We start from the raw sequence: 26025 nt of genomic DNA on the forward strand, positions 1-26025 counted from the left end.
TGGCTTTCCAGTCCAGGGTTAGTAAGTCAGTCTAGACCCACAGGAGGCTTTAATGGAGCACGTCCCTAGCCCTTGATTCAGTCCATAAGTCCATGTTGGAATCTCTTCCCCAGTTCCAGAATAAAGTCCTTATTTACTGGAGTTTACTGGTTTGGTCCTTTCCCCATTTCCTGCCCAAAGTCTCCCTGAATGGAGTCTGCTGGTTCAGTCCACATTCAGGATTGCTGATGTAGTGCATGGGGACTTCTCTTGGCCAGTCCACAATGACACTTTTTGATTACTGCAGGTGTGTTAAGGTGCACAAGTTTGCTTGTCTTGTTTTGTGTAAATAAAGGCTTTGCTAGAGGGATTTTGGAGACCAAAAATATATAAAAATTAGTGGGCACAGGTTGAAGTAGAAGCCAGCAAAATGTAATTTTTTTTCTCATTAAAAACCTAAATTCAATTAATTAACATATAGTGTATTATTGGTTTCATAGGTAGAGTTCAGTGATTCATCAAGCTTATATAATACCCAGTGCTCATTATATCACATGCCCTCCTTAATGTCCATCACCCAGTCACCGCATCTCCCTACCCCCTGCTCCTCCAGCAACCTTCAGTTTGTTTCCTATGATTAAGAGTCTTTCATGGTGTGTCTCCCTCTCTGATTTCATCTTTTTTTTTTTCTCTTTCCCTATGATCCTCTGTTTTGTTTCTTAAATTTCACATATGAGTGGGATCATATGATAGCTGTCTTTCTCTGACTTATTGCGCTTAGCATCATACCTTCTAGTTCCATCCATGTTGTTGCAAATGGCAAGATTTCTTTTTTTTTTTGATGGCTGAGTAGTATTCCATTGTATGTATGTCTTCTTTATCCATTCATCTGTCAATGGACATCTCAGGTCTTTCCGTAGTTTGGTTATTGTGGACATTGCTGCTATAAATTAGGTTGCAAGTGCTCAAGTAGTTGTAATTACTGGGTTGTAGGGTAGCTTTTTTTTTTTTTTAACTTTTTGAGGAATCCTCATATTGTTTTCTGGAGTGGCTGTACCAGCTTGCATTTCCACCAGCAGTGTGAGAGGGTTCCCCTTTCTCCACATCCTTGCCAACATCTGTTGTTTCCTGACTTGTTAACTGTAGCCATTTTTACTGGTGTGAGGTGGTATCTCATTGTGGTTTTGATTTGTACTATCCTGCTGCCAAATGATGTGAAGCATTTTTTCATGCCTATTGGCCATTTGTATGTCTTCTTTGGAGAAATATCTGTTCATGTTTTCTGCCCATTTCTTGACTGGATTATTTGGTTTTGAGTGTTGAGTTTCTTAAGTTTTTTTTTTTTATAGATTTTTGGATACTAGCTCTTTTCTGATAAGACATTTTCAGATATCTTCTCACATTCTGTTGTCTTTTGGTTTTGTTGGCTGTTTTCTTTGCTGTGCAAAAGATTTTAATCTTGATGAAGTCCCAATAGTTCATTTTTGCCTTAGCTTCCCTTTCCTTTGGAGACATGTCTAGAAAGAGGTTGCTGAGGTCAAGGTCACAGGAGTTGCTGCCTGAGTTCTCCTCTAGGATTTCGAAGGATTCCTGTCTCACATTTAGGTCTTTCATCCATTTTGAGTCTATTTTTATGTATGGTGTTAGGAAATGGTACAGTTTCATTCTGCATGTGGCAAAAGGTAAAAATTCTTACCAGAATCAGTTCTTCCTTTTCTTTTGTTTTCTTTTTTTTTTTTATATTTTCATATAATTTTAATTTAAAAAAATAGACTCCAAATGTCTATAGTAATATATTGAGTAAAAAAATAAAAAAAAAAAACAAGAGGGAAATGTGCATAATTTATCTTAATGAATGGTGTATATGGTATTTTTTTAAATTACTATTAAATATCTAAAATTCCCCTACCTTCTACTTGATAGTAGTATAATAATCTGGCTTAAAAAATCAGCATGCCATAAAACAAGCTAATGTTAATATCACAATCAATGTAATTTTTCTATTATTCATTTATTTATCTATTTTTTATTTCAAGTTTTTATTTAAATTCTAGTTAGCTAACATATACTGTAATATTGGTTTCAGGAGTAGAATTTAGTGATTCATCACTTACACAAAACACTCAGCACTAGGGGCACCTGGGTAGCTCAGTCAGTTAATTCGCTGCCTTTGACTCAGGCCATAATCCCAGGGTCCTGCATGTAGTCCCATGTCAGGCTCCCTGCTTCTCCCTCTCCCTTGGTGGCTCCCCTTGCTTGTGCTTTCTCTCTCTCTCCCTCTCATTCTCTGTCAAATAAATAAATAAAATCTTAAAAAAAAACCCACCCAGTGCTCGTCATAATAAGTGCCCTATTTAATACTCATCACCCATTTAGCCCATCCCCTTGCCCATCTCCCCTCCATCAACCCTCAGTTTGTTCTCTATAGTTAAGAGTTTCTTACAGTCTGTTTCCCTCCCTTTTCCCCCCTTCCTCTATATTCATCTGTTTTGTTTCTTAAATTCCACATGTGAGTGAAATCATATGGCATTTGTCTTTCTCTGACTTATTTCTCTTTGAATCAATTCTTCCTAATCTCTGTTTGTAGTGTTCAGTAGAGATTGCAAAGTAAAATATCACATTACCTTTCCTTTCCAAATCCAAACCCATTGTTCATTGAACTTTTCTATCTCAGGGGTAGCTATGATGTTCTTGCTTGTCTCATTTGCATAACTATGCTTGGCTTTCTGCCTGCCCAGATCTTGCAGGTTGTTGATTTTGTTTTGTTTTGTTTTTTTGCTATTTTGTAAGTGACTCTGGTTTTTGAGAAGATGATATTATTTGCACCGTCTTTAAGGACCCATCTTACACCTGAGAGGCGTTATTCAATATTGTCAGAAATATTTAAAATTTAAAAAAAATATGCAGAGGGAAAGAAGCAAATTGAGGATAATATGATATACAGATCAACCTAAAATGTCACTTAAGTTACTACTTTATTCTTTCTGGAATTGAGAAAAAAACTATACTCCTCTTACAAATCCTTTTGCAAAACAAAAGTTAGCTCTAGAAGCAATTCTTTTCAGCAGCATTTATATCTGCTTATTTTTCTAAAATCCTTTTGGTAAGCTCAAACTTTAAAGTTGAGCTAAATTAAATAAGTTAAGTTAAATTAATACCTAGATAATTTCCAAATATGACAAAATACTAAAACATTAATTACTGAACCTAGGTATATCTACTTTTGGCTTCTTATTGCAGAGAAACTAAAAGATATTTGGATGTGTTAATACTACATTGGGAAACTGAAAAAGGCATATGCTTTTAGCAATTATGAAGTATATTCATAAATTTGCCAATCTAAAGAATTCTGGTATAGCAAACAGTTCACAATTGCTTATTTCTTAGTTTTCACTAGAAATTATGGTTTCTAAAGGTTAAAATTTCTAATTAATATATGTAATTAAAGCTACTAGAAATAAGAAACATGTCTCTTTTTGCCAGTAAAATATGATGTATTTTTAGTAAGAGAAGGTTTGAGAAAAGAAATGCATTTTTTGTTGTTGTTGAGGGAAAAGAAAGTAATTTCATCCTAAAGCAAGGCTGGTTGTTTAAAGAGAAAACAAAGGAAAAAATCATAATGTTAAAAAAAAAAAGTTGTAGAAGGTCTTGGGAAAAGAATTTTGAGAGGGAATTTATTTTATTTTATTTTATTTTATTTTATTTTATTTTATTTTATTTTATTTTATTTTATTTTTAAAGATTTCATTTATTTTTTCATGAGAGACACAGAGGGAGGTAGAGACATAGGCAGAGGGAGAAGCAGGCTCCCCGCAGGAGCCCAATCCAGGACTCAATCCCAGGACCCGGGATTACGACTTGAGCCAAAGGCAGACACTCAACCACTGAGCTACCCAGGAACCTGAGAGGAAATTTTAATATAAATATATAAAGCTAATATAATTATTATATTTCATATATTATAGTTAATAAAAATATAATAAGCTAGCTAAGATTAAAATGAATTTATTTAAAAGTGAGTTTAAATATCAAAAGTAAGCTAGTACAAAATTAAAATTTAGTTTTCTCTGTGCTAATGGACAAAATTTTCTTGGACTTTTGGCCTCCAGTAAAAGTTTATTTATCTTTTAAGTACTGCTTCATAATAATTTGTGATCCTATTTAGGGAAGTGCTATAAAACTTTTTAATAATTTTTTGACAAACTTTTTTTTAAGATTTTATTTATTCATGAGAGACACAGAGAGAGAGAGAGAGAGAGGCAGAGACACAGGCAGAGGGAGAAGCAGGCTCCATGCAGGGAGCATGACATGGGGCTCGATCCCAGGTCTCCAGGATCACGCCCTGGGCTGCAGGCGGCACTAAACCGCTGAGCCACCCAGGGATCCCCTTTATTCTGAGCTCTAGACCTATTTATTCAACTGCCATTGCCCATTTTTATCCAAGTGTTCCTCAACTTCTTCAAATTCACTAACCACAGTTTAACTCATTAGCCTTGTTCTCCACTAACCAGTTCTCATCCTGGATTCTTTGTGTAACTCATTCATCCCACCATTCATGTAAAAAATCTATTAAGTCATCTTAGATTCTACCTTCTTCTTGAATTTCCTAAATCCAACTGTCTCACAGATCTGATTATTTTTATCTTTCATGTATTCCTGGGAAAAGCATCTTCTTTTTATGAACTAGCTTAGTGGTCTAGACTATAACGTCTCTAGATACATTTGCCAGATCTGTCATGTACTACCACTGTGACACTGGGCAAATCATAAACCCAAGTTTCAATTTCATAATCTTAAAACAGAAGTAATGATTTATTTAGTTTATAGAGCTATTGTGATGGTGAAATGAGATGATGGATATAATGTGTATATTGAGAAGACATGGGGTATATTTGGTAAGTAGTAGCCATTATTAATATTATCATTATTACAATTGCCTCCAAATTTGCCTTGATTTTGTCCTTTTCATCATCCACCCTGTACTGTAGCAATGATCTTAAAACTAGTTTTAGTTTCTTATCTCCAAGCTCAGTTCCTCCCCTCCACATGCCAACTACAAGTGGGATCTCTAAAACTGGCCCCAAAATCGAAAGGATAGAGTTGAAAGAGCTTTTCCCCGGTTTTCACATCAACCTCTGTGACCCTCTGTTTATCTCTTCCTCATTTGGACATTAGATGTACATATCTACATCTGTATAGATATCTCCACATCTAGCTATTGCACCTGCATTTTCTGTCTTTGAGCTGATACTCTTGTGTATCTGAAACTCATTCATTCCTCAAAATCTTGCACAAATTTCACATCCTCTGAGAAGACTTCCTCATGACCTAAAGACAAAATTAATTACTGTCTTTTCTCCATTTCCATATCCTTAATATACTGATACTATTTTACATATTTAGTGTGTTTACAATGTCTGTTTCCCTAGTTAGAATTTTAGATTCATTGTCCCAATATTGGAACATATATTTGATTCTGTAATTCTAAAGTTTTCACTTTATTGATGTTAATAAATGTATATTAAAATAAAATGAAGCTTCTGCAGTATTCTAGGTAGAATAATCAGAGATTAGTTTTTTATCTTACCACTGTAATTTTAATTATTAAGCTAGCACTTTGGGATATGCTGAGAAGTATCAGTAGATCATAAACTCAATCAACAAGAAACTTACATTCTAAATCATTATTCAAAATGCACACCCATTTACACACATGTACACAGACACACAGCCCTGCTTTTAGTGCACATATTTTGTTATTTGCACCTCATAAAAACCTTCTAAATCCTATTATACCCATTTACAAAGGGGAAATTAACACAGAGAAACTTAAGTAATTTGCCCCGGGCACACTGTCAGTGGTGGCAGGACTGGGTTTGAACCCAGATAGTTTGACTGTAGGACCAGTGATCTTAATCACTATTCTATACTACCTTGTAATATAAACACTGAAGACTTAAATTCTAATATAAAATGACATTTAAAAAGTGTCCAATAATGTGGAAGTGGTCACCAGATCTGTAGTACAAATGGTGTGATTTGATTTTGACCATGAGATTTAGCTAATTAAAGATACAGAAGAATATTCTAGGTAGAAAAGAGGAAAAAATAGTATTCCTTTTGGTCAATATCTCACACACAATAAAGTGCTTTATAAATACATAGAGATATTATTTACTAAAATGCATATGAAATGATTTTTAGAAAAACTGAATCATGTTAATGATTTAATAGTTTATCCTCATTTACTCATATATTTTATCTGATTGTATAAAATTTTATTTGGAACGATTTCTAACAGGAGAAATTGTACATTTTTAACTTTGTTTCATGTGTGAAAATTATATAATGAAATGTTTTAATTTATATACACTTTTTTGTAACTTTTGCAATATTTGTGTTTTTAATGATATTTGGTTATTTTAGATAAAGGTGAACTAATTACATGTCTGTATTTTAATATCTCCTAAATCTGATTCAGATTTTGCATGACTTCAATATTCTAAATTAGCATTATGACTCCTAAAAAAGCCCAAGTTAAAGTATTTGTGTAAAATATGCAGTCAAATTTAACTTACCTTTAAACTCTCAAGAGCTTTAAATGAGTATCCTAAAGTTAAGAATTAGAGCCAAAAAATCATTAGAAGAATAATACCTTCGAGTTGCATATGACTTACTATGTGAGAGAAATTGAGTTGGTGAGAGCTCAGGATATGTTGAAAGGAGATGGTTGTTTCCCTTAGGTCTCTCTTGTTTACTTCTCTGAAAATGTCCCTTGGAATATAACTTCCTCTGGAAGGTAATTATAAGCCCTTGGAAACTCCTTAATATTCTTCACACTGATAAAAGTCAATGTTAGCCTATCTTAACCTGAACAAAACAATTGACTTTCATGCCCATTACTGAGTTAAAATAATGAAATATTTTACCTGAGGATATGATGTGCTTTAATCATAAAAAAAATAATATTAAACTCATAATAGTCAATACATTATTCTCCTGGGAAGTGATAATATTTTGATATTCAACAAATTCTTGACCTAAATGGGATAAATTTTATTAACTCTTTTTTAAATGTATAAAAACTCACTATTTTAACAATAGAAATACTATATATGTGAGTCTCTTAATGGTCAAAATGATCACTCCAGTTTGTTTCACCTCTAACACGATACTTCTAAGTAAAATGAACATTCTCTGTTTGCCCAACTATATGCTTTAAGTCACAACAGTAGGAACAAGAAAGGGGGGAGCTATTTAACAGAACACTCCTCTATTACCAACAAATTCTGTTAGGATACTACTAAGTAAAATGATGCTTTGTTTTTATCAAAACTCAAAGTGCACATTTAAAAAAGCTTCTCATTTATAAAATATCAAAAATAATACAGAGTATTCTGCATTTTTCACATGACCCTTGCCGTTTATCAGTGTAATCAATTATCCAATTATGTGCCTTTTGATGGTTGTTTTTAGTTTGTTTGCTGTATATGTAGAAATGAGGCCATGTTCTTTTCCCACACATTATATCTTACAAATGATCTTGGTTTATATTATCAAAACAAATGGCTAAAGTAACATGGGTTAACATTAAGGCGTAATGTATGAAGAATATTAAGATTTATGTGCACTTATAGGCATTAGAATTTCCATATTGTCTATTTCCACTCCAACTTAATAATAGCTTTGAAATTCATATCACCATTGGAAATTTCAGAGTTTAAGTAACTTACCCTATGACACAAAATGTATATTCAGTAATATCAGATTTCAAATCCTGGGTATTAACACATCTAATGTGTGAAAACACTCAGCTTTGTTGCTGGAAAGGCCACTGTTAGAAAAATCTAGAACTTACCAACAATGTGGCTTTGGGCAAGGGAACAGTTCTGAGCATCCAATTCTTTATCTGACCAGATATTACCCATTTCACAGAATCATTGTCATTGTGTCATTGTCATTATTATAATCTCATAAATGAAACTAACAGGAATTTAAATAAAACTTGAAAAAATCTCATAAATGAAGCAAGTTAATTATATGAAATGCAGCATGCTGTCTGGCATGTACTTCTAATAGTGTTATCATATTATCACCATTTATACCATCAAATTCTCAAAATTCACTCTCTTTTTAAAATTTCAATCCTGATTCAAATCATAAAAAAAAAAAAAATACATTCTCTTTCACCTGGAGAACAATTCTACATACTTGATTCAGTCCCAAAAAAGAGATTAGGAGCCTAAATTTTTATATTTAATCTGTGCTTTATAATCAGTCTTGAAAAAGTTATTAACCTTAAAAGTGCTTGCTACTTGAGATAATTGCACTTGCCTGTCTCCTCCATCTCATACAGATATTCCCAAAATAAATGTACTCTATTACTTGATATCCTCAGGCAATTCTTTGTACTTAGGCAGGAAGTACTGGATGCCATTTGCTACCAAGCACTCTTTTATTGCCAGGATCATTTAATGTAAGTATTTGATGGTAAAGAGTTAATTATACTCTTCTCCATTTGGGATCCCCCGGGGCCTAATAAAATCCAGAAAACTGCTCTTCAGTACCATAGTAATGAAAGAGATCAGTGAGGTCATCATCTCAGTCCCTGAAAACATAAACAACTCTGCTTTGTAATAGGGTTGGCTTGTTTGTAAGCCTAAATGAAATATGTGTTAGGAATAGGATAACAAATGTATCTTCCTCAAAAATATAATTGTGTATGTGTGTGCTTGTCTTTGTTTCTTTTTTAAAAATCGATTTTTCTGTCACCTTGGTGCTATATGATTTTACCTGAAAAGTAGGAGTTTTGGATTTCTCCTGCAGAGAAATAGTCAATATCTGCAGAGTTGGTTAGAAAGTTAAACAAATTTTCCTATTTTTGTAAGATAAAAAATAGGCAAGGGCAGATGGGAGAAAGTAGAGAAATAAACATTTAAGGAGCACATAAAATGGATTGGAGCCATTTTTCAAAAGGATCTTTCAAGTGTGATTTTGAATAATTTATGTAAATTTTATTTGCCATATTGTCCTCATCTGTAAAATGGGAATTATTTTATGTCCCATCACATTGGATAGTTGTAAGAATTAAATGAGTAAAGTACTTGAAACATGTCAATATGCTTGACAAAGTAAAGATCAATAAAATATTAACAATGAAAAAGTAACTATAATAATAATTCACCTTTTAGTAATATTTGAGATAGATATTATTTACCCTTCTCTTAAGAAAAGGAAACTGAAGCTTAGAGATTTATGAGCAACTCCTAAAGTCAAACAACACGTACATAGTGACATAAGGAATCAACCACGGACAATAATTTCTCTGACATCAGCCATAGCACCATTTTTCTAGGTATGCCTTCTAAGGCAAGGGAAACAAAACAAAAATAAACTATTAGGATTACATCAAAATAAAAAGCTGTTGAACAGCAAAAGAAACCACCACCACCAACAAAAAACAACCTATTGAATAGGAGAAGATATTTGCAAATGATACATACAATAAGAGGTTAATATCCAAAATATAAAAGGATTTATACAACTCAATACCAAACAAAAAAAACAAAAAACAACCCTAAGCTAGCTGTTTAAAAAATAGGCAGAGGACTTGAATAAATATTTTTCCAAACAGAACATACAGATGGCCAACAGACTCATGAAATGATGCTCAACCTCACTAATCATCAGGCAAATTCAAATCAAAGCCACAATGAGCTATTACTTTACAATACTTAGAATGGCTAAAATCAAAATGACAAGAAACAAGTGTTGGTGAGGATGTGAAGAAAAAGGAATCCATGTACATTGTTGGTGGGAATGTATTATTTGTGCAGCCAGTGCAGAAAAACGTATGGAGTTTCCTCAAAAAATTAAAAATAGAAATACCATATGATCCAATAACTCCAAAATTGGGTATTTTCCCAAAGAAAACAAAAACACCAGTTTGAAAAGCTAAATGCTTATCCTATGTTTATTGTAACATTATCTACAAAAGCCAAGATATGGAAACAACTTAAGTGTACATCAATAGACAAATGGATAAAGAGGATGTAGAATATTTCTCAGCCATAAAAAAAGATGAGATTGTGCCATTTGACACAATATGGATGGACCTAGTGTGTATTATGCTAAGTGAAATAAGTTGGAGAATACCACATGATTCAAATCTAAAATTAAAAAAAAAGGAGAATAAACAAACAAAAAGCAAATCAGAACTATAAATACAGAGAACAAATTGATGGTTACCAGAAGGGATGGGGGTGGGGGTGGGCAAAATGGTGAAAGAGTGAGGGAGATATGGGCTTCTAGATATGAAATGAATATATCATGGGAATAAAAGGTATAGCATAAGGAATAGGCAATGATATTTTAATCATGATGTAATAAGACAGATGGTATCTACACTTGTGGTGAACATAGCATAGTGTCTAAACTTGTCAAATCACTGAGTTTTACTCCTGAAATTAACTTAACACTGTATATTATCTATACTCAAAACCAATCATAACCAGTTTCATGGATTCTGAAGACCATCCTGTTCCTTTTTTGTTTTTTGTTGTTGTTGTTGTTTTTCAATGAGTAATCAGGGTTTTTTTTTTCTTTAATTTAATATGAAAGCATTTAAATTTCTGAATTTATCCCTGGCCAGTTTTGGCCAAATCCCAGAGACTTTAATATTTCTAGTTTTTATTATTTACTATATAATTTGTATTTAATTATATGATGATTACTAACCCAATAGAGTATTTTAAGGAAAATATATTTAATTCAGCTTTAAATTGTTAATTTAATTTGTTTTATTTTACAATTTTTAATTAGATTCTCTATTTGTTGGTCTAGAAGATGTAAACATCATAAATTGTGTATTTCATATGTGATTTTGATTCCATGTTAATACATGGTCATTTTGCTGCAAGTTGTATTATTTATTGTAGTATAAGCATAAATGTGTGTGTTTATATATGTATATATATACAAATGAGTTCAATATCATATTTTTAAATTTTCAAACTATTTTTAAAATTTAATCTCTCAGATTAATATTGTGTAATACTTCCCTCTGTACGTTTCTGTCAATTTCTCTCAAAACTTTTAACATCCACAGTATGTGAGTTTTTCTTTTTACTTTGAATATATGCTCTCTGAAATATAAAATGGTGATTGTGTTTATTATGTAATATAATATTTATTATCATAGATTCACCTAATACTTGATCTTTTTTGACTAGGGGTTTATCTATCTTATTAATTCTTTCAAAGACCATGCTCCTATCTGGTTTCATTAATCTGTTCTACAGTTCTTCTGGTCTCTATTTCATTGAGTTCTGCTCTATTCTTTATTATCTCTCTTCTGCTGTTTGATTTAGGCTTTATTTGCTGTTCTTTCTCCAGTTCCTTTAGGGGTAAGGTTAGCTTGTGTATTTGAGATTTTTCCAATTTTTTGAGGGAGGCTTCTATTGAGATGTATTTCCCTCTTTGAACTGCCTTTGCTGTATCCCAAATATTTTGAACAGTTATGCTTTCATTTTCATTAGTTTCCATGAAACTTTTTAATTCTTCTCTAATTTCTTGGTTGACCTATTCATATTTTAGTAGATGCTCTTTAATCTCCAAGTGTTTGAGTTCCTTCCAAATTTCTTCTTGTGATTGATTCTAGTTTCAAAGCATTGTGGTCTGAAAATATGCAGGGGATAATCCCAATCTTTTGGTATCAGTTAGGATCTAATTTGTGACCCAGTATGTGGTCTATTCTGGAGAAAATTCCATGTGCACAGAAGAAGAATGTGTACTCAGTTGTATTAGGATGGAATGTTCTGTATATATCTGTGAATTCCATTTGGTTCAGTGTGTTATTCAAGGCTCTTATTTCTTTGGTGATCCTCTGCTTAGAAGATCTGTCCGTTGTGGGGAGTGCTGTGTTGAAGTCTCCTACTATTAGTGTATTATTATCTATGTATATCTTTACTTTGGTAACCAATTGATTGATATAATTGGCTGATCCCACATTAGGGGCATAAATATTCATAATCGTTAGGTCTCCTTGTTGGATAGGCCTTTTAAGTATGGTTTAGTGTCCCCCTTCATCTCTTTCTACAATCTTTGGTTTAAAATCTAATTTATCCAATATGAGGATTGCTACTTCAGTTTTCTTTTGAGGACCATATACATGGTAAAAATTGTTCTTCGCTGCCTCATTTTCGGTCTAGAGATGTCCTTAGGTCTAAAATGAATCTCTTGTTGACAGCATATAGATAGATCTTGCTTTTTTATCCAGTCTGATACCCTGTGTCTTTTGATGGGATCATTTAGCCCATTCACATTCAGAGTAACTATTTAAAAAGTTATGAATTTAGTGTCATAGCATTACCTATATAGTCCCTGTTCCTGAGGATTGTTTCCTTGGGTTCCCTCCTTTGCTTACAGGGTCCCCCTTAATATTTCTTGCAGAGCTGGTTTGGTGGTCACATATTCTTTCAGTTTCTGTTTATCCTGGAAGCTCTTTATCTCTCCTTCTATTCTAAATGACAGCCTTGCCAGGTAAAGTATTCTTGGCTGCATGAAAGAATATTGGAAATTTTTAACCTAAAAGATAAACAAGTCATAAGGGAGAAACCTTGAGATCTATATACTATTTTTCCTCAGTCCTGGAGTTTCCAGGGCTGCTTGGTCAGTAAACTTGCTCATCCCTTGTTTTTCCATCTGGCCTTCTCGAGGAGGGGCCTGCTATACTGACTCTTAGGTGTCTGTGCCTGGGTAGAGATACCCCATCTCTTTTTGGGCTCAGTGTGAGCTGTTTATCCTGTGAGACCTTTGTTCCCTAGAGGCCACACCTCTCCCAGCTGAAATGCGAAAAGAAAAAAATTAAAATGGCGGTGGCCAGATCTCTAGTTCCGGAGCCAAGAGCTCCCCATGTGTACTGAACTGCAGTTTCTCAGTGCACACTGGCTCAGATCCTCCTGGGGGCAGGCGTGGGGGCCCTGATTCATACAAATTGGAGGGCAGCTAACAGTGGGAGAACTTTCATCATCCTGTGCACTCCCTGGTTCTGCCTCTCCTGGAAGGAACAGAGGATAGCCCAATTCTGTTTGTTGCCAAGCCCTGGAGTAGAGAGTGCTCAGCTGTTAGACTATGGACTGTGCATCCGGTACACCTCTTCCAGATGACCTGGGAGGGTTGCTGTGTTCCAGTCCTTTACCAGGACCTAGGACATCATCAGTCCCACAACCTGACCTCGGTTTGCAGTTTATGACACAAGTTGAGCTTTCTTCCTGCCGCCCCTATTCTTACTGTGTATCTGAGATATTGAGACTTCACTGACCTCCTGTGATTCTTCCCTATTTCCCTACTGAGCACTTTTCAGGCAGGAGAGACTTTCTCAGGAGCAAATTCTAAAGGTCCTGATTATATGCTGCCCTTCTTTCCTGCAGCAGCTTATAGAGGCTCTTTACCCTCCTCCCCTACATTTATCTTCTGATATACCCTCTCTGTTTCTCTTCTCCACATTCCTACTTTATCAGAAGTGATCACTTTTCTCTCTGTAGCATTCCAGCTGTTCTCACTTTACATCTCAGGTTGAATTCATTGATGTTCAGGATGGTCTGAAAGTTATCTAGGTAAGTTTGGGGGACCAGAGAAAAGGAGGACCCCCTACTCTTCCACCATCTTGCCTCTTCCCTTACTTCATCATTTTTGTTTTGACTCCTGTCTTATGAGATAATAGCATTGTTATTTTTTTGGCCTCTATTTGTTTTCTGTTTCTAAACTCATCCTTTAAAAATTGATATATGGGGCAACCTGGGTGGCTCAGCGGTTTAGCACCGCTTTCTGCCCAGGGTGTGATCCTGGAGACCCAGGATCAAGTCCCACGTAGGGCTCCCTGCATGGAGCCTGCTTCTCCCTCTGCCTGTGTCTCCGCCTCTCTCTCTTTCTCTCTGTGTATGTCTTAAATCAATCAATCAATCAATCAAATAAAAATAAAAAATAAAAATTGAAAAAAAAATAAAAATAAATAAAAATTGATATATGATATGTGTATGATATATACACATATATATTTATTCTGTCTGAATGTTAAACCAATTCAAGCACTTCTGTTAACAGAAGCATTTCATCATTCTCCTTTAAAATGTTTCCTTCTTCCTTGTCTGTCTACAACTTCCATGAGAAATGTAATTTTTGTAGCAAAACATTCTTTGGAGGCTAGGATACAAAATTCCCAGTCTTTGAGAAATAATGACATTTATACAGGCTGAAAGCATTGATTTCTGCTAACTTGAGAAGACTGGAGTTATATCAAGCCTTAAATCCACATTGCCAAGAGATATCCCATCTCTTTTTGGGCTCAGTGTGAGCTGTTTATCCTGTGAGACCTTTGTTTCCTAGAGGCCACACATGATGTAATCCATACACATTAGCCTTGCAGGGCAGAAAACAGGATGGAATCTGGAGGGGGACAACTAAAGTTGTCCATAGGGAGCTGGATGAGACCTAAAGAAAATTACCTGGGCAATGTCCGATCCCTTATCAATAAATCTTTTCCAAAACATTGAGTTTCTTTTCTCTAGGGAAGATTAGTGTTTTCTCCACTACTCCTCCTCCTCCTCTCTAAAGTCTATTCTCAGGATGTGGTACTATGAGATTCGATGAGATGTGTACATTGTGAAGCTTAGTAAAGCTTCAGTCCTTCATAGAAGTAGATGACTTTGTCTTACTTGTGCATCTTAGACTGGAACATATTAGGTTCTGCCTGGACACAGATCCTTGAAAGTATTCTACAAATTTATAAAAGCTTTGGAAAGCTACTTCCTAATGACTTTTGAAATCAATTTCAAACTCTTTCAAGTTTATTTCTATCAAGTTTCAGAACACAAGAGGAAGTTGCTCTTAGATGCAATGAAGAAAGATATAAATTTGCCAACATTCCAAAGAAAACAGAGTCCAATTGTTGTTGAAAAATACCCTCTGGGTACTCTGAGCTATCACAAAATTCTAAGTGAGTCATGCGACCCCAAGTGAACTTTTTTTTTAACCACATAAAATGCTTCTTTTAGTCTTTTAGTATATCTGGAACTTTAGGTGTCATATAATATCACGGGCTTCAACTACTTGTCCCCATATTCAGTGGGGGATATAATAAAAGTGAAGTTCAATATAGTTTTATAAATATTGATAACCAAAAATCTACATACCAAAAAGTAAAAATATAATTTTGGCACATTTTCAGAACACTTGGGCTTATAAATGTTCATGCACCTGAGGAAAATATTTCTATCTTTTTAGAAAAATGAAAGTGACTGTAAACATTTATCCACTTAAAAACTTGTATTGACTGGTCACAGGAATTAGCCTAAATAGATTAATCTGACTTACTAGAATTGCTTCAATTTAAAATATTTGGCTTTTTATCTGTTATTAAAATATAATGCTAAATATTCTTATTACTACAATTTAATGATGTAAAATAACTTCTCTCCTGATGTGGGGTTCTTAGAATATTGCTTTGATAATAAATCAACTAGATATAGAAAAGACCATTCTGAAGTGATTATAGAAGGGTGCATTTAAAAAAAATAACATATCTCAAATTTTGTTTCAAAACTTTTAAGAGGGGATCTCTGGGTGGCTCAGCAGTTTAGTGTCTGCCTTCAGCCCAGGGAGTGATCTTGGAGTCCCGGGATCGAGTCCCACATCAGGATCTGTGCATGGAGCATACTTCTCCCTCTGCCTGTGTCTCTGCCTCTCTCTCTCTCTCTCTCTCTGTGTGTCTCTCATGAATAAATAAATAAATCTTTAAAAAAAAAAAAGAAAGATACCTTTAAGAAAGTAATAAATTTCTAGAAATTGAAGAACACATTACTGTAGTGGTTCTCTAAAGATAAAAAAGATCACATATGAATTGTAGTGAAAAACATAATCAAATTACTTTTGGAAAAAGAAAATAAGGTAGTTATCAATGGAAAATGCATTTATCTAACTCTATCTATACAATACAATTCTTTGGTAATCTCAAGAAGTAAACCAAAGCTGACTTGTATCTGATTGTATATAGATCTGATCTTCATATTGTTACATAAAGATTTTTAAATAATTTAACCTAGCCGTGAACCATACAAGAATATTTCTTTGAACTAAACAGAAATACTGAGAAGATGGAAGACTAATAGCCTTTAAAAATATTTTTAGCTTTATGAAGCTAAAATTAGCAGACTACCTCACACAATCTTAAATATGAAAAATAATCCTGTGAATTTATGATAGAAAATCTGGACCTAAGAATTTCTGAATATTTCTGTTTTTATAACAAAACATCCACACTAGAATTTTCCATTTCTCATTTTCTAATTTTTCAGTTGTTAAATTTAGTTTTATACAAAATATGGGCACTTTAAAGTTGATGAATTACTTACCAGATGCCTGTCTTGAAGAACTAGAGGTCCAGATTTTGTTTCTACAGGAATTGGTTACTGGAAATTTCCCTCTCTATATTGTTCAGTCAGCCAAGATAATCTGTTTTAAGCATTAAGAGGGCAAAAGAAGTCTGTAGAGCTGTATGAGGTTAATGATTAACTTTACAAAGACTGCGATTGGTTTAAATAGTAAATGCTTAAGGGAGGCTTTTTGTTGCTACTTGTGGTGGTAGATAGAAACAAAGAGCCCTTGGATATCTAAGCCTGGCCTCTGGAATTAACTGCCATTCAATAATTATGTATAGTAAAGGAAGCCCTTTACTTTTACTTTTGCTTCTCATTTCAACTGTAAAATCCACACAAAACACAGATGCTGTTTCATGACTCAAGTGCTCTTATTAGAAACCCTCACTTAAAGGTGATTTATCTGTACCTCTAGAACTGCATGGGCAAGTTAGACCAGCAAGAACATGGTCCCTGTATAGGAGCAAAGGGAGAAGGCTGTGAGGCCAAGAAAATTGTAATATATTCTGTTCTTTAAATGATGCCTGTAATATCCAGAGGCAGATCTATATATTACATTTTTTAGCCACCTAGTAATAGTGGTGATTGTGGTGAAAGCTCTGTTTCAAAATAGGAAAAAATAGTTTGAAACTCTTGTCATTTTGCATTTGATCAAAATATTACCTATGACATGGTTCCTTTTTGTCTCTAGGTCTTGAAATTATGCTGCTAACAAAAGTCAAAGTTATTTAAATCTATGAGTTTATCAATCTGTACAAAAATGGAATTTGAAGTTGAACCCTGTCATTCGACAAAATATAAAGATGTGATTAAGTATAAAGATATATTATCATCCTCTGTGAACATCTCAAAGAGTGCCTTTGACACTAGCGGAAAAAGCTTTGTTAAGATTTTATCTTGTAGTCTGCTTAGGGAAGAAACTAAGAAACAGCCTGAATGTCACACTGCTATGGAATTTCAGGAAGGCAAAATACCTGGAGACAATTGGATACTTTTTACAGATTAATCTGAAAAAAGGGGGAAATATTTCTAGTGTGCCTCCCCTTCAGGCTTTGCACCTAGAAAATGATCCTCAGGATTTTATCATGCCTCCAGTTATGTTCCTTGAAGGATATTGGAGATTTATGTTCTAGAATAATTGCAATTCCAGGATTCAGGATTTAGGGTCACTAGATGCTGCTGAGGAAAATGTGTCATTAATGAAAAGATAATTAAGTGATGAGAGGCCCTTCAAGTTAGCTTGATAGAAGAATATAGCCCACTTAATTTGACCTCATGAGAAAGACCCAGGGAAATAATCAACTTAACACTATTCTCCTCTCTCCTTCAGATCTCCTGCCAAATAGAAACTGGAGAGCCTAGCATCCTGTTGATGTAATCCATACACATTAGCCTTGCAGGGCAGAAAACAGGATGGAATCTGGAGGGGTAAACTAAAGGTATCCAGCATAGTTAGTAAACTTGCCCCACTTTTCAGAGGGTCTACTTTCCCAAACTCTAATTAATTGTTATTTGTCTAAAAAAGCATTTCAATTAGATCGCTGAAACAATATTTTAAATATTCTTCTCTTGTAGGAATACATTTCATAAATAAATATTATTTAGGAATAAATTTTACAAATTTGCAGAACATTGTGAATGCGGAACATGTGTGACTATACACAAAACATGCACAGAGGGATCCCTTGGTGGCTCAGCCGTTTAGTGCCTGCCTTTGGCCCAGGTGTGATCCTGGAGTCCTGGGATTGAGTCCTGCATCAGGCTCCTTGCATGGAGCCTGCTTTTCCATCTGCCTGTGTCTCTGCCTATCTCTCTCTCTCTCTCTCTCTCTCTCTCTGAATCTCATGAATAATAAATAAAATATTTTTAAAAATGCACAGACATAAATCATTATTGTAATAAGTGGAAAGATATTCTTTAAAGATAAATTATACATTGCATGAGACTATAAGTGTTTGAGGGATGGTGGTAACACAATAGTTACCACAACAGTTACACAACAGTCATCAACCCTACCCTCTTTAAACAATTCATCACATAGTACTCACATAAATCTTTGGATAAGACTGAACCTTAGGGCAAGATATCTCAAGCTTAAATCTCTGGTTTCTTATAATCATGTTAGTATGTATGTAGTATGTACTCTGAATAATCTTTAAGGTATGGAGCAAGGTATGCTATGGTAAGGTATGATACGGGGAATTTCACAGGCCTTTGTGTGAGCCTTATGTGATGACTTCAGCATTTTCACCAGAAGAAAATAAATAACTGACTGAGTTTTAGGTATTGGCAAGGGTTAAGAGCAAAACTGGGGAATGCTTGAACTCTTGATAGTAAAATTCTTCCTGTAGGATATCAAATCAATGTCATCAATTTTGATAATAAAAGGCTGTAAAAAAATGTGAGAGAAAACCATGAGAGTTGATATATTAATGTGTGCAAATATTTACTGTCTTCCACTTTGCCTATGGAAGGAGAATACTTTCCTGCCCAATGAATGACTTTGGATTTAGGTCATGATTTTTTTGACCAATTAAATGTGAATAGAAGTCAGAACATGCCAAAGACACTTTGAGAAACATTGCATTTTACTATGGATCTCTCATTTTTTGTCTACCTTGAGAATGAGCATGTTCATAAAAGGGCTGCTCCTTCAGCCTGAAACCTAAAATGAAAAACACATGTATCAGATTTCAGCCTGTCTAAAGTCTGGAACCATGGCAGAGTAAAAGCACCATGAACAAGGAATAACCCTTTGTTGTAGTTAATAAGAAATTTGAGATTGTTTCATTTCTCTAGTAAAGCAGACTAATACAGTCTCTTTTCATAGAAAACAAGATCTAATGATTGTAAATATTTATGCCCCCATCTTGGGAGCACCCAAATATATAAAGCAATTAACAAACAAAAAGAAACTCATTGATAATAATAGTAGGGGACTTTAACACCACACTCCTGCAACAGACCGATTATCTAAGCAGAAAATCAACAAGGAAACAATAGCTTGAATAACACACTGGACTAGATGTACTTACCAGATATATTCAGAACATTTCATCCTAAAGCAGCAGAATACACATTCTTTTCAAGTGCACATGGGACATTCTCTAGAATAGATCGCAAATTGGGTCACAAATCAGGCCTCAATAAGCACAACAAGATTAAGGTCATACCGTGCATCCTTTCTGACCACAATGCTATGAAACTTGAAGTCAACCACAAGAAAAATATTGGAAAGATCACAAGTACATGGAGGTTAAGGAACATCCTACTAAAGAATGAATGGCTCAACCAGGAAATTAAGAAATAATAATAAAAAAAAATACATGGAAGCAAATGAAAATGAAAACATGCTAATCCAAAATCTTTGAGATGCAGCCAAAGGGTTCATAGGAGGGAAGTACATAGCAATGCAAACTTTCCTCAAGAAGAAAGAAAAATCTCAAATACACAACCTTCCCTTATACCTAAAGGAGCTAGAAAAGGAACATAAACAAAACCAAAGCCAACAGAAGAGAAATAATGAAAATTAGAGCAGAAATAAATGATCTAGAAACTAAAAAAAAAGTAGAACAGATCAAAGAAACTAGGAGATGGTTCTTCACAAAAAATAAAAATAAATAAATAAAATTGATAAACTCGGGATCCCTGGGTGGCACAGCGGTTTGGCGCCTGCCTTTGGCCCAGGGCGCGATCCTGGAGACCCGGGATCGAATCCCACGTCGGGCTCCCGGTGCATGGAGTCTGCTTCTCCCTCTGCCTGTGTCTCTGCCTCTCTCTCTCTCTGTGACTATCATAAATAAATAAATTTAAAAAACAAAAAAAATAAATAAAATAAAATAAAATTGATAAACTCCTAGCCAGACTTGTCAAAAAGATAAGAAAAAGGACCCAAATAAATAAAATCACAAATGAGAGGGGAAAAATAACAACCAAAAACATGAAACGACAAACAATTATACAAGAATATATGAAAAACTATATGCCGACAAATTTGACCATCTGGAAGAAATGGATAAATTCCTAGAAACATATAAACTACCAAAACTGAAATAGGAAGAAATAGAAAACTTGAAAAGACCCACAACCAGCTAAGAAATTAAATTGGTAATCAAAAATCTCCCAAGAAACAAAAGTCCAGAGCCAGATGGCTTCACAGGTAAATTCTACCAAATGTTTAAAGAATTAAATACCCACTCTTTTCAAACAACTCCAAAAAATAGAAATGGAAGGAAAACTTCCAAACTTATTCTATGAGGCCAACATTACCCAGATTCCAAAACCAGACAGAGAATTCACTAAAAAAATAACTATAGGCCAATATCCCTGATGAACATGGCTGCAAAAATTCTAGCCAGTTGAATCCCAAAGTTCATTAAAAGAATTATTCACCACAGTCAAGTAGGATTTATTCCTGGGCTACAAGTGTGGTTCAATATTTGCAAATCAGTGTGATACATCACATTAATAAAAGAAAGGACAAGAGCCATATGATCTTCTCAATAGATGCAGAAAAAGCATTTGACAAAGTACAACAGCATTCTTAATAAAAACCCTCAACAAAGTAGCGATAGAGGAAACATACCTCAACATTATCAAGGTTACATATGAAAGACCCACAGTTGATATCATCCTCAATGAAGAATAACTGAGAGTTTTTCCTCTACTGTCAGGAACAAGACAGGGATGTCTACACTCACCACTGGTGTTTATTTTTTAAATTTTTTTAAAAAAATTATTTATTTATTCATGAGAGACACAAAGAGAGGCAGAGCCATAGGCAGAGGGAGAAGTAGGCTCCTCACAGAGAGGCCGATGTAAGACTTGATCCCCAGACAGGGATCATGTCCTGAGCAAAGGCAGATGCTCAACTACTGAGCTATCCAGGTGTTCCTCACCACTGATGTTTGACACAGTACTGGAAGTCCTAGCCACAGTAGTTAGCAATCAGATAACAAAAATAAATCAAATGCATTGAATCAGCAAGGAAGAAGTCAAACTTTTCACTATTTGCAGATGACATGATACGCTATATAGAAAACCCAAAGACTCCACTAAAAAAATTACGAGAACTCATACATGAGTTCAGTAAAGCTGCAGGATACAAAATCAATGTACAGAAATCTGTTTCATTTCTATATACCAATAATGAAGTGAGGAAAGAGAAATCAAGGAGTCAATCCCATTTACAATTATACCAAAAACCATAAGATACCTAGGAATAAGTCTAAAAAGGCAAAAGATCTGTACTCTGAAAACTATAACGCACTAATGAAAGCAATCAAAAATCAAAGATGACACAAAAAAAGTGGAAAAACATTCCATGCTCATGGATCAAAACAACAAGTATTGTTAAAATGTCTATGCTACCCAAAGCAGTCTACACATATAATGCAACCATTATCAAAATACCATCAACATTTTTTCACAGAGCTAGAACAAAAAATCCTAACATTTGTATGGAACCACAAAAGACTCCAGATAACAAAATTAATCTTGTGAAAGAAAAGCAAAGATAGGAGGCATCACAGTTTCAGACTTCACGTTATATTACAAAGCTGTAGTCATCAAGACAGTATAGTAGTGGCACAAAAACAGACTTATAGATCAATGGAACAGAATAGAAAACCCAGAAATGAACCACAGTTATAAGGCCAACTAATCTTCAACAAAGCAGGAAATAATATCCAATGGAAAAAAGACAGTCTCTTAAATTAGTGGTGTTGGAAAAATTGGACAGCAACGTGTAAAAGAATGAAACTGGACAACAAAAATAAATTCAAGATGTATCAAAGACCTAAAAGTGAGACAGGAGATCATCAAAATCATAGAGAACACAGGCAATAACTTCTTTGATATTGGTCATAGCAACTTCTTACTAAATATGTCTCCTGAGGCAAGGGAAATAAAAGCAAAAATGAACTATTACGGTACAATTTTATGCACAGCGTAGGAAACAATCAACAAAACTAAAAAGCAACCTACAGAATGGGAGATGATATTTGCAAATGACACATCTGATAAACGGTTAGTATCCAAAATATATAAGGAACTTAAAAAACCAAACATCCAAAAGAAGCAAATAATCTAGTTAAAAGATGGGCAGAAGACAGGAATAGACATCTTTTCAAAGAAGGCATACAGATGGCTAACAGATAAATAAAAATATGCTCAACATTACTCATCATCCCCACCTAGAAGCAGCTCCTCGCACTCCTTCTGGAACTTCTGTCAGGTTCCGCCTCCTTGCCTCCACACCAGCCTCAGCAGCAGCCTCCACCATGCCATCAGGGTGACTCAGGAGTCCTACAAGGTGTCCACCTCCGCTCCCCAGGTCTTCAGCAGCCGCTCCTACATGACAGGGCCTGGCTCCCGCATCAGCTCCTCCGCCTTCTCCTGGGTGGGCAGCAGCAGCCGCAGCTTCCGGGGTGGCCTGAACAGCAGCATGAGTGTGGTCGGGGGCTACGACGGGCCCGGAGCATGGGGGGCATCACGGCTGTCTCAGTGAATTAGAGCCTGCTGAGCCCCCTTAAGCTGGAGGGGGACCCCAACATCCAGGCGGTGCGCACCCAGGAGGGAGCAGAGCCTCAACATCCAGTTTGCCTCCTTCATCGACAAGGTCAGACACCTGGAGCAGTAGAACAAAATCCTGGGGACCAAGTGGGGCCTCCTGCTGCAGCAGAAAACCAGTCGGAACAACACAGACAACATGTTTGAGAGCTCCATCAACAACCTCCGGAGGCAGCTGGACACCCTGGGGCAGGAGAAGCTGAAGCTGGAAGTGGAGCTTGGCAACACGCAGGCGCTCGTGGAGGACTTCAAGAATAAATACAGGATGAGATCAAACTGCGTGCAGACAGGGAGGATGAATTTGTTCTCATCAAGGAGGATGTGGATGAAGCTTACATGAACAAGATGGAACTGGAGTCCCGCCTGGAAGGGCTGACCCACAAGATCAACCTCTAAGAGGAGATCCATGAGCTGCAGTCCCAGATCTGGACCCGCCCGCGGTGCTGCCCATGGACAACGGCTGCTCCCTGGACCTGGACGGCATCACCGCCGAGGTCAAGGCCCAGTACGAGGACATGGCCAGCCGCAGCCGGGCGGAGGCCGAGACCATGCACCAGATCAAGTACGAGGAGCTGCAGACATTGGCTGGGAAGCATGGGGATGACCTCTGCCGCACGCAGAGATTTCCGAGACGAACCCAAGCATCAGCTCCGGCTGAGATCCAAACCCTCAAAAACCAGAGGGCTGCCCTGGAGGCTGCCGTCGCGGATGCCGAGCGGCGCGGGGAGCTGGCCATCAAGGACGCCAATGCCAAGCTGGCCGAGCTGGAGGCCGCCCTGCAGCAAGCCAAGCAGGACATGGCCCGGCAGCTGCGAGTAGCAGGAGCTCATGAATGTCAAGCTGGCCCTGGACATCGAGATCGCACCCACCGCAAGCTGCTGGAGGGCGAGGAGAGCCGGCTGGAGTCTGGGATGCAGAACATGAGTATCCAGACGTTGACCACCAGCAGCTACTCAGGTGGCCTGAACTTCCTATGGGGGCCTCACAAGCCCTGGCCTCAACTATGGCCAGATCTCCTTCCAGTCCAGCTTTGGCCCTGGCGGTGCCTTCAGCTGCAACAGCTCCTGCAAGGCTGTGGTTGTGAAAAAGATCAAGACTCAGATGGGAAGCTGGTGTATGAGTCATCTGACTCCTGCCCAAGTGAACAGCCACCGTGGGCCCTCCCAGCCTCCTTGCTCTTGTGGCCCCCATAAAGTCTTTGGGGGAAGGCGCTATGCAGGGGAGCCTTGCCTACCAGAGACCCACCTAAGGCTCAGTCCCAGTCCTCAGCCTACCCTTAGAGGGAGTCTACTGCTCTGGGTACCCCTTCTTGTCCATGCCCCCAACTGAAAGCCAATTCAAGTGTCTTTTCCCAAATAAAGCTGCTGCCAGTCCCCCCCCCCCAAAAAAAAAAAACCACATTACTTATCATCTGGTAAATATAAACCAAAACTACAATAAGATATCACCTCACACCAGTCAGAATGGCCAAAATTAACAACATAGGCAATGACAGGGGGTTGTGAGGAAGCAGAGAAAGGAGAATCTTCTCACACTGTTGGTAGGAATGCAAATTGGTGTAGCCACTCTGGAAAGAAAGATGGGAGATTCCTCAGAAAGTTAAAAACAGAGCTACCCTATGATCCAGCAATTGCACTACTAGGTATTTATCCAAAGGATAAAAAAATATTGATTTGAAGGGATACATGCATCCTAAAGTTTATAGCAGCAATACCAACAATAGCCAAATTATCAAAAGACTCAAATGGATAAAAAGAAGTTATATATATATATATATATATATATATACACACATATATATTACTTTTATTATATTATTATATAATATATAATCATGTATATTATATATAATTAATATATGTTAATATAATGTGTATATGTGTGTATATAATATATATGTATATAATATATATATATATATTAGTCACTGAAAAGAATAAGAATGAAATCTTGTCATTTGCAATGATGTGGATGGAGCTAGTGAGTATTATCGTAAGCAAAATAGACCAGTCAGAGAAGGACAAATACCGTAGGATTTCATTCATATGTAGAATTTAAGAAACAAAACAAATGAACATGGGGTGAGGTGTAAGAGGGACTAATCAGAAACAGACTCAACTATAGAGAACAAAGTGAGGGTTATTGGAGGGAAAGTGGATGGGGAGATGGGTTAAATGGGTAATACATATAGAGAAGGGCACTTGTTATGAGCACTGGGCATTTATTGATATAAGTGATGAATCCCTAAATTCTATACCTGTAACTAACATTACACTGTATGTCAATGAATTGGAATTTAAATAAAAACTAGAATAAAAAAGAAAAAGAAATAAATATGGCCTTTTATAGACAAATTTGGCTTTGATATTTAGAGATTTGAACAAAAGTACTACATAATTCAGTTAAAATTATGTCCAATGGTTTCAAAAATTGACATAAATGAAAAAAATAACATTTTCACTGGTAAATAAGTAAGGAATTTATTTTTTTAAATTCTCGCTAATAATAGATATGCATATGTACCTGAGTAGACATTCATTCATCAAATACTCGTTAGTACCGTAGTGAATAAGTCTCCTTCCCATACTCTTTGCTTTGATCAATGAATAAAACAAACTCTCTGCCTTTATGGAGTTTAACTTGGTTTGGGTTAGAGAGAGACAAGGTAAATATTGTCCTTGATTGTTTGGTCAAGCTAGAGTCTGACGGCTTTTTATATCTTAATTTTAACATTTCTCTTTCTTTGTGATTAGTATTCTCTGGAGAGATACACTTAGTATTTGCAATATCCTATTCCACATTGGATTAGTTACATATTGTAGTGTAACAAATTACCCCAAAATACAGTGGCTTAAAACAACAAATATTTATTATCTTACACAGTTTTGGAAAGTTAGAAACCTGGAAATGATTAGCAGGATGGTTCTCTCTTAGGGTTCTCACAAGTTTATAGTCAAATTGTTGGTTGGTGCTCCAATAATTTTAAGGCTTGATTTGTATTGGAGAATTCAATTCTAAGATGCTTGACTTGGTTGTTGGCAAG

At 35.8% G+C, this 26025-nt stretch overlaps 1 protein-coding gene, 1 long non-coding RNA gene and 1 pseudogene across 6 annotated transcripts in view; 2 read left to right on the forward strand and 1 right to left on the reverse strand.

Moving 5' to 3' along the window:
- LOC144283738 (sulfotransferase 1 family member D1-like) overlaps window positions 1–16542 on the reverse strand; it is a 36394-nt gene extending 19852 nt beyond the window's left edge. Inside the window, exon 1 of the mRNA XM_077848240.1 lies at window positions 16389–16542. The gene's annotated coding sequence lies outside the window, so the exon portion shown is untranslated. The remainder of the gene's footprint in view (window positions 1–16388) is intronic.
- LOC144283740 (uncharacterized) overlaps window positions 1–26025 on the forward strand; it is a 99675-nt gene that overhangs the window by 24624 nt on the left and 49026 nt on the right. For all 5 annotated transcript variants that reach the window (XR_013352282.1, XR_013352283.1, XR_013352284.1 and 2 more), the window contains one exon: window positions 17743–17851. This is a non-coding gene — a long non-coding RNA (uncharacterized LOC144283740). The remainder of the gene's footprint in view (window positions 1–17742; window positions 17852–26025) is intronic.
- Window positions 19130–24175, forward strand: LOC144283811 (keratin, type II cytoskeletal 8 pseudogene; annotated as a pseudogene).

The sequence above is a fragment of the Canis aureus genome, chromosome 14, assembly GCF_053574225.1.
Source record: "Canis aureus isolate CA01 chromosome 14, VMU_Caureus_v.1.0, whole genome shotgun sequence".
Taxonomy (NCBI): Eukaryota; Metazoa; Chordata; class Mammalia; order Carnivora; family Canidae; genus Canis; species Canis aureus.